Source organism: Periplaneta americana, chromosome 8 (genome assembly GCF_040183065.1).
Source record: "Periplaneta americana isolate PAMFEO1 chromosome 8, P.americana_PAMFEO1_priV1, whole genome shotgun sequence".
Classification (NCBI taxonomy): domain Eukaryota; kingdom Metazoa; phylum Arthropoda; class Insecta; order Blattodea; family Blattidae; genus Periplaneta; species Periplaneta americana.
Genome location: NC_091124.1, coordinates 42,332,556 through 42,346,287, shown reverse-complemented (window position 1 = coordinate 42,346,287; position 13,732 = coordinate 42,332,556).

Below are 13,732 nucleotides of genomic sequence, written 5' to 3'. Positions count from 1 at the left end.
TCATATGGGATATGCGGATTTTCACGTCCCCCATACGACTGAATTATAGGTATCCACTCGCCCACTGATATGGAAGGTTGCTTCGCCAAAATATACCCATCTATTCAAGAAGCTTTCTTTTCTCTCCATATGATCGCACACAATGGATGTAAATGTGAAACACTGCTGGCCTCACATAGTGCCTGAACACGTTGCACTCGATAGGGATAGAGTTTTAGATATTTCCTTTCTAATGAAACGTTGCCATGTTGTGTATAGCATTGCCTTCTCTGCAGATAGCCGTCTGAGCCTTTTCTTGGATCTCGCTCTCAAAGCAGCTCTGATAGCAGCTTCGGTTTCAGGAACACGCTTACGGCCACCAGTATGTGGCATATTAACAGACCCAGTTCCTTCAAACGTACGAAATCATAACCTTATCGACTTGTAACTCGGAGCTCTCCGAACACCATACCCTCGTTGAAACCGCCACTGAACAGACATTACACCTTCAAATTTAGCAAACCACAAGACACATTTCGCTCGTTGTTGTGCAGTAAACGGCATTTTGTTTATTCAGTTGTTGCTGAGTAACTTCTTTTGTTTCTTATGCGGTAACAATGATAATACAAAACTCCCGTGCTTCAGTATTACATAGGAACCGAAATGAATTCGACAGCACGTCCATTATAAATTTTATAGTCATTTTGCTTTATGTCTTCCCAAACGGATCAGACTATATATAACTTACGTAAATCTATTATATTTTCAAATACAGCTTTGATTTTACTCAATAAATAACCAGCTAGAAATAAAATTAAACGTGGGACACAATATCTATTTACATTAAAAACTGCAACCTTATTTTGTGATACTACAATGCCTTTGCATAAACTAAATTTTGTTGTACTAAAGAAGTAAGAAGAACATATTTTAACAAAATAATCTGCCCTCAATGAGGGTGACCATAAAGAACCAGAATAAAAGCACTACAGAATAATTTAGAAAGAAAAAAGATTAAATACAGGAATTGTTTAGTAGAAAATTAAGAGAAATGCAAACCCAATAGAATCATCACTGGCCAAAATATAAATGGTAATGTAATATTTGGATTAAGTCCTTAAGAATATATTATATATGTTATATATATTATATATATATATATACACACACACATGTTTATTTTCTTAGCTTCCATATTTGAGTAAACCAATATGTAATTGCACATGATAAAAATAAATTTTCCGTAGTTGTATAATTACTTAAAAATTAAATGCTTGCCCTTGGCTTTGTTAATAGTTATTACAAAATAAATATTGTGACAGCGACGTGAGATTCGAACTCACGACCAGCGTCCCGCAACAGAGAAGAACGCGCGGGCTCCACGGAGCACTGAGGGACGGCGCGCGGCGGAGAAAGGGAGGGGAAAGGGCCTAGGCGACGAGGGGAGAGTGCGCGCGCAGCTGCTGCTGCGTGCGGAGTGAAGGGGGGACGGACCCTCCCGACTCTTCGAGAAGTACGTCGAAGTGGAAAAATCGGGAATTCCAACTTTCCAGGCTACGTCGCTGTGGTTATAGAAGAAGCGCGAGGGAACTCGGACAGTGTGTGTGATTCATGATTAGTTTCAGTTGATTAGTCAGCCAGTCAGTGAGTAAGCCAGAGCAGGCAAGCCAGTCTTGTGTACCGGAGTTCGGCTCGAGTGTGCGTCCGCAACTGTTTCAGCACCCGAAGGCCTGAGTTCGAGTGCAGTGGACCGTAGTTGGAGGGACCTGAGTTCGAGTACAGTGAACTGTCTCTGAAGGTCTGTGGTTCGAGATACTGTGAACTCGAGTGATTGAGCTAGAAGAATTGTGAACTGAGAACTGATAGTTCTGATTTGTAAATAGTGCTTTGTAAATATTAGTTAAGATTAACAGTTCATTGTTGTTCGTAATAGTCCAAGTAAATTGTCATTTCCGTCAGTGGAGTGCTATACCGAATACTGTGTTGAGTGAAAATCCTATTGTTGACGAGAGCGTTTAAGGTGAATTGTAGAAAGGAATTATTGTTGGAAGAATAAAAATCCTATTGTTGGGTTGAAATAAATTCACAATATTAACTGGAAACTGCAATCTTTCGGTCGTAAAGAGGATGTCTGTGGGCATCCGAGATGTATATGGTAACTGATCCAGTTAAAAAAGTTACTTAATAATATTATTACGTATTGTAATATATTAGTTGAAAATATTAATTGCATCCAAATTAGTATAGATTATATATTTTATGACTGTTGTTAGTATACTATAATATTTTTTTCTATAATAATTATTGTATAATTTTATTATTATATATTAATTACTCATTTTACATACATATTGGGGAGGTGGGATATGATGATACAGACTGCATTAATCTTGCTCAGGACAGGGACCAATGGCGGGCTTATGTGAGGGCGGCAATGAACCTGCGGGTACCTTAAAGTAGTAGTAGTAGTAGTAGTAGTAGTAGTAGTAGTAGTAGTAGTAGTAGTAGTAGTAGTAGTAGTAGTAGTAGTAGTACGTACATATTGAATTGGCACTTTTTAAACTTTCTACCTTCCCAATTTTCTTTTAACTTTCTTTACCTTTCACGTAATATTATGACAGTAAACAACCAACAATTTCTCAAGATTCTCTACTGTGAAACATATTCCTCTTATCTGTCAGAATTAGTTTAAATGCCCATAACGATCTGTCGACTTCAGATGACGTCATTGGTGTATACCTGTAAGTAGAAATGTTTCGAATTTCAGTGACTGTTTCTTATTTTCCACTGAGAATGTCAGTAACTTGGAGCACTTCTTTATAACCAGGATTATTCTATAACACACACTTAAATTTGACAGACACTGCTTTACCTTGTGATCCAGGAAATATTTTCAGTGAGTCTTTTATCTTTTCCAAACTGCAAGAGAGCACCCACGTTTTCCAGCATAATGATGCTGTTCTCTATCACGGAGAGTTAGCAACCACGTAAGAGAGCTCGTTCCAGAGGTCCTTTTCTCACACTTTTTTTTTTTTTGGAAATAGTTCAGAGAAAAAAATGTGAAATTAGGTAATAAATCGGAAAAAACAACAAAAGATATTAAAATATGCATCTATATATATTCAAAATAAAGTTATATATATATATATATATATATATATATATATATATATATATATATATATATGCATTTAAAAATGAAAACCATAGAAATATGCATTTATATAAAATAAACTTGGCTTCATTCGAACATAAAATCCTTGATCGGCAAAGATCAAATATGCAAAATCAATAAAAATATCAAATTGCATGAAATTCCGAATCCAATTATTATTATTATTATTATTATTATTATTATTATTATTATTATTATTATTATTATTATTATTATTACTATCTATTGATGTTGTAACTCTGACTTATTTTCCTATTGTCAAGTTCCGTTTGCATTGAAACCACAAACTCAAGTTATATTTCCTTGTGACACACGGATATTATTAGCTATAGAGGAAGATGAACAGTGGAACTTCTTTGTTATATCCTTACAGGATGAATAACAAGTCACAGGAAAAGACGGAAGAAGATGATCGTACATCCAAACCGCATAATAGGACAATAATATACAGAGTGATTCACGAGGATTTACCGCCACTTACGGAGCTTATTTCCGAAGACATTCTGAGTATAAATGTCATATAAACATTTGTCCTAATCTCAATATTTTCAGAGTTACATTAATTTGAAGTTGTTTGTAAAATACCATTATTCTTTAGTTTTAAGGGTAAAAGAATATTACAGATAAAGAATAAACTATTCAGGAGTATCATTTCTTTAATTAGCTAGTATCCTGAAGCTAAAAATGTTATGAATTCCATAGTTGCTTCGTACAGAATTGTTTTTCGGTTTTTGAGCACAAAATTATATTTTTATGCATTTATTACAATTGTTACAAATCACACCACTCTTGTAAATTCTTGAAGGCTGTACATTAGAATGCATAATTAAATTGTAAAGAATCAAGTTCCAAAAGTCGTATAATTTGTTACAATTTTTGTGATAAGTGCGTAAGAGCTTCAGAACGCTAGCCAATTAAAGAAATTACACTTCTGAATAGTTAATACTCTATTTGTAATATTCTTTTACCCTTAAAACTAAAGAAAAAAACTATTTTACGAACAACTTGAAAATATTGAGATTAGGACACATATTTACATGACTTTTTTGCTCACAATGTCTTCGGAAATAAACTCTATAAGTGGCGGTAAATCCTCGTGAATCATCCTGTATATTATAACGTCGTGCAGGGAACCGAAGAAAGTAACTGTGGACAGAAATATTAGTACAGAATAAATATAGCTACAGTGTAATCAAGAATTTAATAACAGATCGATGGCTGAGAACCAGGCTGTTTTAAGTCTAACTTTTTATAAGAAAGAAATCTGTGTTTCATTGTGTTCTATGCCTTGTCAGCATATATGAATCGAACAAAATTGTAATATTCGTCTTAATAAGGTTGCTATGAAGCTATTCCAAATTGATTCATGAAACTTTGAATGCCAGGAGTTTAAAATAGCTCTCCTGAAAAAAAAAAAAAAAAAATAGTAAAATGGAATCACGACATTCATAGCAAATCTTGACATTTTAAAGAGATGTGAAAACATCGGCAACGAAACTTTTCACACAATTTATTTTTTATTGTGTTGAACTATGCGTTGTAGAAAAATATTTCATGAGAAGTATTTGTTCTATTCCATACAAAGAACCTCCTGTTAAAATTTGTGCACTCAAACCTCTAACATCCTGTATAAGTGTTTTCAGTTTCTCTTGTTTAACCAGATTTTTTCAAAAAGATTTTATTACAATTTTTATACGTTGACCAGAATATTATAATTTATAGGTTATGTTAATAAAAATTGATGAGATATATAAGAAAATTGGGATGCTGTATATTATTTCATTTTATATCAGATTTACGCTTCCTGATTACCACGTCCTATTTTCAACTAATTTCAGCGGACAATGGAATTCTACTGTGGAAAAATAGTGATACTGCTAACTCAAGGAATACAATTTAGAATGAATAATGTGTAGGACTTCAACGATCCATGAAAGACAAGGCAATGAGTTTAAGTCCCACATAGGTTATTAGGACCTTAGTTTGTTATATTACACCAAAACTATTTTTTCGCCTAACTTAACCTTCAGACTACCAAGCGGGGTTAGAAGAGACCCCAAAGCAAATTGTTTTATTATTTTCATGTGAAAGCGGTATCTTTGCACATTGATACTCCTTGTTATTGCCAGATTTGTTTATCGCGTCATGTCTGTGGTGTTGGTTACGTAAGTGTTCCATCCCAAAGAGAATAATATTTATTTTTATTCAGTGGGGTCTTTGTTGACCCCTCTTGGTAGTTTGTGTTGTACAAAACTTTTGTCACCAGTTTATTTTCTTTGCCCATTGTTGTTGTTAGTAAGCTTTTCAGGCATCTCAAATTATTTGTCTATTGCTGTTGGGAATTTGCCTTTACTTTTAGCTCAGTAGATTATTGGTTTAGATTGGGTTGTACACGATTACTCTTCTTGATACATGAAAGTGTGAGGAGGGAAAATATATAAATCCATGGCGCTATTGCCCTTTGCAGGGCCAAGACCGACCAGCCGTCTGCTGGCCTCACGACCACATGCCAAAGCAGAGGTGAACGATCATCCAAACAGAATGGAAGTATCATGTGATTAGCACAATGATCTCCCAGTCGTTATAGCTGGTTTGCGAAACCGGATATTCGCTACCTATCGTAGCTCCCCAAGTGCATCACGATGCTGGGTGGGCACTGGTCATATACACTGGCCGAAATTTCGTGAGAAAATTTCTTCCCCCATAAAGACTCGAATCAGCGCGCATTCCGTAACGCGCCTCCTAGGCAGGATGCCTTAGACCGCGACTCTCGGTGCGGGACATGAAAATATATGACATAGGCTACATAATCAGGAACATGTTGGTGAAGTGACTCATATGATACAGAGTGAGAGTGAGAATGAAAATGAAGAAGTAGTTGATCTGTCAGAATTAGAAGAGACTAATAGAAGATGTTGAAGAAGTAGCAGGTGAAATAGAAAATAGTGATGCTAATGATGGTGTTGGTGAAGATGAAAATGATGATATGCAGATTGATGAAAATTATACGAGTAAAAATGCAATGTCTTGGTCTAAAAGTTCACCAAAAGCCACGCAAAGCCACACGACACACAGTTCAAAATATTGCTGTATGCCTCCGGGACTTACATGTGCATCTCAGAGAATTCAGACAATGAATGATGCGTTCAAGATATTTTTTGGTGATAATACTTGAAAAATTACAGTAGACTGTACTAATAAAAAGGCACAGGCTTTTCATGAAGAATGAAATACAAAGAATCCAGAAAAGCAGAGACAATGGCTGCCAATAGATGTCCATGAAATGTATGCATTTTTGATAACCGTCAGTGTTTCAAAAGCTAAACGGGAGACATAGAGTTCTTATGAACTACAGATCCCATGTACAAAAGAGACATATTTCGTACTGCAATATCTCGAACTCTATTTCAGCATTTATCGACATTCTTCAGATTTGATGACACTAGTACAAGAGATGAAAAGAGACGAAATGATAAACTGGCTGCTATCAGAGATATTTTCAGTTTCATTGTCTACCATGTAAGTCCACCTACTGTAAGATGTGAATTAGGATTGTAGCTGAACAACTTGTTTTTTTCCGAGGATGCTGCCATCTCATTGTTTTTATGAAGTGAAAAGCTGCTAAGTATAAACTGAAAATTTGGGCCCTGGTTGATGTAGAATCATATTACGCAATAAACTTACAGGTGTACACTGAAAAAAGGAGCCGATCCTGAAAAAATCAATCTCAAAGAATAATGTTCGATCTAACCAGCTGCCTACAAGGACATTACGGCAGATATTCTTTCTTACATCTATTTCATTTGCAAGTGAACTTTACAAGAAATATGTGACACTGTATGAAACAATGAGAAAGAATAGGCAAGGAATACCCAAGGTATTGCTGCTTAGCCCTAAGAGAGGGGTGTCGATACTATGGACAAAATACATACATACATTCAATGTCCTGCGTCTCCCTATGGGGAGCATAGGGCCACAACAAAAGAGCGCCATTTTGACCTATTTGCGGCCAAGGCCTTCAATTCTCTCTAGTTCTTCCCTAGATTTTGGGCTTCTTGAACAAACCCCGCCACATTATCCTAGGTCTTCCTCTTCTCTTACTCCCCTCAGGATTCCATTCGAGTGAGTTTTTTTTAGCAATGTTTCCTTCTGGACGTCTCAGAGCGTGTCCAATCCAGCACCATTTTCTTCTTTTTATCTCCAGATCAATGGGCTTCTGTTGCATCTTCTTCCGAAGTAGTGTTTTGGAAATGACGTTCGGCCACCATGCTCCCAATATGTTGCGTAAACTACGATTCACAAATGTTTGGAGTTTGTGAGTGAGATATTTTGTCACTTTCCATGTCTCACTGCCATAGAGAAGAACTGATTTTACGTTGCTCTCAAACAAGCACCGTCTATGGACAAAATGGTAAATTAATATTTTGTGAAAACAACCACAAGACGAGGACCTTATGTCTTATTTATGAACATTGTTGACATTAGGTATCTCAATGCTTATATAGTATGGAAGGCGAAGAATCCACATCTTCAGGCAAGTTCTATGCATGGAAGAAGGAACTTTCTGCTCCAATTTGGGAAGAAGTCGATCATTCCGAAAGTGAAACGACGACTTCAGCATCCCACAGGATTTCACAAACCAGCAATAACTGCAATGAGATATCTTCTTCCTGAGCCAGAACCTATGGGAAGAGAAGATGCTGAATCTCCAATCAAGCTATAAAAGGAAGCCGATGTCAGTTGTGCCCTAGAAAAACTGTCAGGAATGCTAGTGAATCCTGTGAAATGTGTAAAAAAATGCATCCGAAAGCCATATAAAAAATAATCAAAACAGTGTGTCTTCCATGCAGTGAAACTGTGAAGTAGAATTCAGATGTGAAATTTGTTACATAACTTTCTTCTGTTCAGTTGTACACCCTATTTATTTTTTGTGAATATTTATGCTCTTATTGTCAAAAGTATATCTGCCCTAAATTAGTTTGAAATTTTAATTTGAACTCACGGAAGAAACTGTGAAAAACTAGAATGAATGAATTCGAAATATGAAAATGTGTACTAGAGAAGGAAATTTCAGTGGGTTAGGGTAAAATTGGACTTGTATTCTTTCCAAATTCATTGATTAAATATGTTGTATTTTCAAAATGCACTATATTTATAATTTTCTTTAAGTATTTTATTACATATTGTTTCCATTGTTCTTTATAAAGCAATTCCTCCTCGGGGTCTTGGCTGACCCTGCTTGGTAGTTGGTGTTGGTCTTAGAGCTTGGTAGTCTGAAGGTTAAAGTTGAGCAATGTTCAAATATGGGCTTGCGGAATATACTTCAATGTGCAATCGAATATTTACGCCTATATAGCCTACAGCACACAGCCATAAAAATAAATAGGCTATGTTGGTAGATAGGCATCCTGCCTAAGGTTTTTCCGTGGTTTTCCTAAGGCGCTAAGACAAATGTCGGGATGAGCCCTAAAAGAAATGGGCCACGGACCTGCACTCATATCCCCATGAATCTCCCTAATTAACTCTAAATTAATTAACAATTACATCTCTCCCCCCTCTTCGCAATTGAGCCCTCATATAGCCAAATGGCTGGTCTCGAAATTGAGACAAATCAACAAGGCTCATGACAACAATCACCTCCTACATAATAGCCAGTCTCTTATATGAGACAACTCATCCTGCCTAAGGTATTCCGTGGTTTTCCTCAGGCGTAAGACAAATGTCGGGATGAGCCCTATAAGAAATGGGCCACGGACCTGCACTCATATCCCCATGAATCTCCCTAATTAACTCTAAATTAATTAACAATTACATCTCTCCCCCCTCTTCGCAATTGGGCCCTCATATAGCCAAATGGCTGGTCTCGAAATTGAGACAAATCAACAAGGCTCATGACAACAATCACCTCCTACATAATAGCTAAATTGGCTAGTCTCTTATATGAGACAACTCATCCTGCCTAAGATATTCCGTGGTTTTCCTCAGGCGTAAGACAAATGTCGGGATGAGCCCTATAAGAAATGGGCCACGGACCTATATGCCCTTCCCCATATATATTCCCCTTTATTATAAACGACGTATGCCCTAGTTCAGAACCTATAAATTGTCTATTAAATATACGAGGTCACTCAATTAGTCGCAAATTGAAAGGACAGACCTCTCAAATTGCAGATTTAGATTTCACGGCGCTTCTTCCGACGGCCTTCACATGCTTTGTCATCGAACAACAGATGACAGCGTCTTGCCATCCTAACGGCAAACACCAGCCAGCTCTTCCTCTTCCCGTTTCGTGATCACTTAATCAAATCTCAGTCCCCCTCGCGTATGTGGTACCTAAGAGGTTACGTCCAATTTCGGCTTCCCCTTCAAAATTTTCTAGAGTTCCTTCAGTGGAGCAGCGTAACCCGGAGTGAGACTAGTGGCCAACAGGCTTGGAGCTCACATATTTAGTTTTGTACAGCCCCCAACCCCTTGCAAGGACGCGTTTTGCGTACCTTTTAAAATTTTTCCTCCCAATTCTCTTTCGATTTTTCGATTTTTTTTCGATAGGCAGAAGGATGGACAGACACAGACAGACAGATTATACAGATATGAGAGTTAGGATAGACAAATAGGACACACAGATTAGCAAGACAGGTAGATAGGTAAGTAGTTACGTAGAAAGACACACACGGACAGACAGACAGAAATACAAACAGACACACAGACAAACGAACCTACAGCCATAGAGAAAGAAAATGGACAGACAGAAAGGCAAACGGATAGACAGAAAAACAATCGGACAGACAGAAAGGCAAACGCACAAACAGAAAGACAAACGGGCAGACAGAAAGACAAACGGGCAGATAGAAAAGCAACCGGACAGACAGAAAGGCAAACGCACAAACAGAAAGACAAACGGGCAGACAGAAAGACAAACGGGCAGATAGAAAAGCAACCGGACAGACAGAAAGGCAAACGCACAAACAGAAAGACAAACGGGCAGACAGAAAGGCAAACGGACAGTCAGAAAGGCAAACGGACAGACAGATAAATGGACAGACAGACAAACGGACAGCGAGAAAGAAAGACAAACGAAAAACAGAAAAACAAACAGAGAGAAAGACAAACAGACAGACAGACAGACACACAGACAGACAAATGAACAGACAGAAAGACAAAGTGACTGACAGACAGAAAGACAAACAGACAGACAAACAGAAAACAATTGCAAGGACAGACAGAAGGGCAAACAGACGGACAAATAGATAGACAAGACAAACAATACAAAGATAGATAGATAGATAGATAGATAGATAGATAGATAGATAGATAGATAGATAGATAGATAGATAGATAGATAGATAGATAGATAGATAGATAGATAGATAGATAGATAGATAGATAGATAGATAGATAGATAGATGTAATATAATGTCACTAAATAATAAAATTTTGCTTCAAACATCTGAAAATATACAAACATTTACTGGGATATTTCAATTACCCCGCTTGTTGGAAGGAAGCTTGGGACTGTGAAAGTTAAAATACCTGATCTGAGGATAGATGATTTAAAATTAGTATATTCGTGTTCACTTTTTAATAGTGTAATTATTTTTAATTTTTGACATTTACATCTTGTATTTATATTTATCTACCTTTCATGCTTTTACATATTTTAATAAGAGATATAATATCTTACACACTCTATTGTACAGTAAATGGCGAATTTCCTTTGTGTTGTTATTTAGTCAACTGTCCGAAAAAAGATTTGAACTTCATGAATGACACCGATCCGGTTTCGCAAACCAGCTATAACGGCTGCGGGGATCATCGTGCTAACAACACGATACCTCCATTCTGGTTGGATGATCATCCACCTCTGCTTCGGCATGTGGAGGTGAGGCCAGCAGCCGGCTGGTCGGTCTTGGCCCTGCAAAGGGCTGTAGCGCCATGGATTTACTTTTAAATGACACCAATAAGGTGTCACTCATGAGGCAACTAAGTCAGGTGATAACAGGGTAGGGTGACCAGATCCTTTCCCTCTTAATTGCATACATCGTCGACTAGCTACATATTACACTAATCAGATTTCAGATGCATACAAACAATTGTTCTTCCTCTGACACATATCGTCAAGTGATATTTACTGCCTGATAATAGATGTACATATCAGCCAGAACCTCAATCAGAGGTATTTCTTGTTGTACACAAATAATTAAGCAAATGAATGAATAAATGAATAAACGAATAAATGAAAACGACCGCAGAACCGAAATTAGTTTTCAAATGGTAATTGAATTAATGACAAATTTATTAAGTTTCCCGATTTTATAGCTTCTTGAACATTTTCTTTCATCTCACACTATTGCGACACAGAATTTAACAGAGATGAGATCGTGTGAAGGATAACTTATGTCAGATTTGCAAGTCTTGCCCATCTATCTACCAATTTTATCTTTTTAAATTCTCTAAATTCCAGACTTTAGCTTCTAACTTTTCCCCTCCATTATCATTCAGGGCAAGACTAAAGCAACGACAAAGAAATCCAACTTTCGGTCTCACAGAGTTTACAAGCGAGAATTCGATTCATTTGCTATTTTCAGCAACTTTCTACAACAAATGACGACAAACATTCGTCTGATATCGTTGAAAATATAAACTAATATCTTGACTAACACCTGTGGAGTAACGGTCAGCGCGTCTGGCTGCGAAACCAGGTGGCCCGGGTTCGAATCCCGGTCGGGGCAAGTTACCTGGTTGAGGTTTTTCCGGGGTTTTCCCTCAACCCAATACGAGCAAATGCTGGGTAACTTTCGGTGCTGGACCCCGGACTCATTTCACCGGCATTATCACCTTCATATCATTCAGACGCTAAATAACCTAGATGTTGATACAGCGTCGTAAAATAACCCAATAAAAAAATCTTGACTAATTAACATTAAAATGTTCACTGGGGTAGCTCAGTTGGCTAAGGCGCTTACCTGATTACCAAGAATTGCGCTCGGACGAGTGTACGATTCCCGCTTGGACTGATTACCTGGTTATGCATTTTCCGAGGTTTTCCCTTAACCTTAATGGAAATATCTGGTAATCTATGACGGATCCTCGGCCTTATATCGCAAATATCATCACCAATTCCACCGATGCTAAATAACCTCGTACTTGATACAGAGTCGTTAAACAACCAAATAAATAAACAATAAAACGGAAAGAAACATTTTGTGATACAGAAAAACAATTGGATAAAAAAGTTACTTTTATGGTACAAGAAATTGTTTGCCCGTTAACGACTCGTTTGCCCGTTTGTAGACTCAAATTCTAATTCCAGCTTAAGAATCGCGTTTTCTACAAAGACCCTGTCACAATTTTAACCCAATATTTTCCGAATTGCAATACATTTTCGACTGACAAAATATTGTTTGCCCGTCAACGAAGACCACTTGTTAGACTCAAATTCTGATTAATAAATTTATCAAGAGAATTTCCACATGTGATGAAAAAAATTTGTATATTACCGCTACCCTGATACGTCAAAACAGTGGCTTCTCTTCATCCTGCCAATGTTGTCATTAAACAAACTCATTTCGGAGTAGACGATATTAATTCTCAACTGCTAGAACGAGTTCATGAAGTTCTGAGGGAGAGATACCCAGTATTAGTTAATCGAAATAGAATTTTCTTGCAACAGGAAAATTCGAGGTTCCATACCGCTCAAACAACCTTAGACAAATTCCAGGAACTGGGAGAAATCGAACTGCTGCTATAACCGACATATAGCTCTGAAAGTTGCGTCTTCAGGTTACCATTTATTTATTATACTCCGATTTTACAGAGAACCATATTTTACCTGAGATAGGTATGTTAGGGTTATAAATACATTATAATAATAATTATATGATATTATTTAATTAAGTCTCTTATTGAATTAATCTTACGTTTAAATTATGAAATTAATAAAATTTTACAAATCTATAAATTCAGCAAATCTCTACAACGTTTTATAATTTATACACATGAATGAATATAATGCAATGAGATAAAATTAAATACTAAAATACAATCTTATATTTCAATTAACAAGTTTCATAAAATGTATATTATATTATAACCTAAGCATATAACTAATCATAATATTCACTAGAATGTAGTTTAAATTTCTGTGGGTTGAAATCTCTGAAGACGTTACACAGTTTTCCGTTAAACAATGTTATTACAAGCAGTTTCTGAATTTTATATAACACATTTATCGTGAATTTTTTTTTTTTAAATTATTATCCTAATTTATTTCTCTCAACTGTTAATTTAAATATTTATAGCAAAATATGTAAAAACTATAGTAATAATAATAATAATAATAAAATAATAATAATAAAAATAATAGTAATAATAATTCAGTGGATATATATACAAATTTTTATCATTTGTTCAGATTACAACTTTTGTGAATATAATTCAGATATCTCATAAAATCTTTTATTTCGGAACACTTGTATTGGTGGGGAGTACTTGGTGTCGCACCTGTCTAATCGACAAACTACAGTAGTTCAAGACGTTGCAGTTCAAATTTGTGACACTCAACAAATAACAAATGTTGGA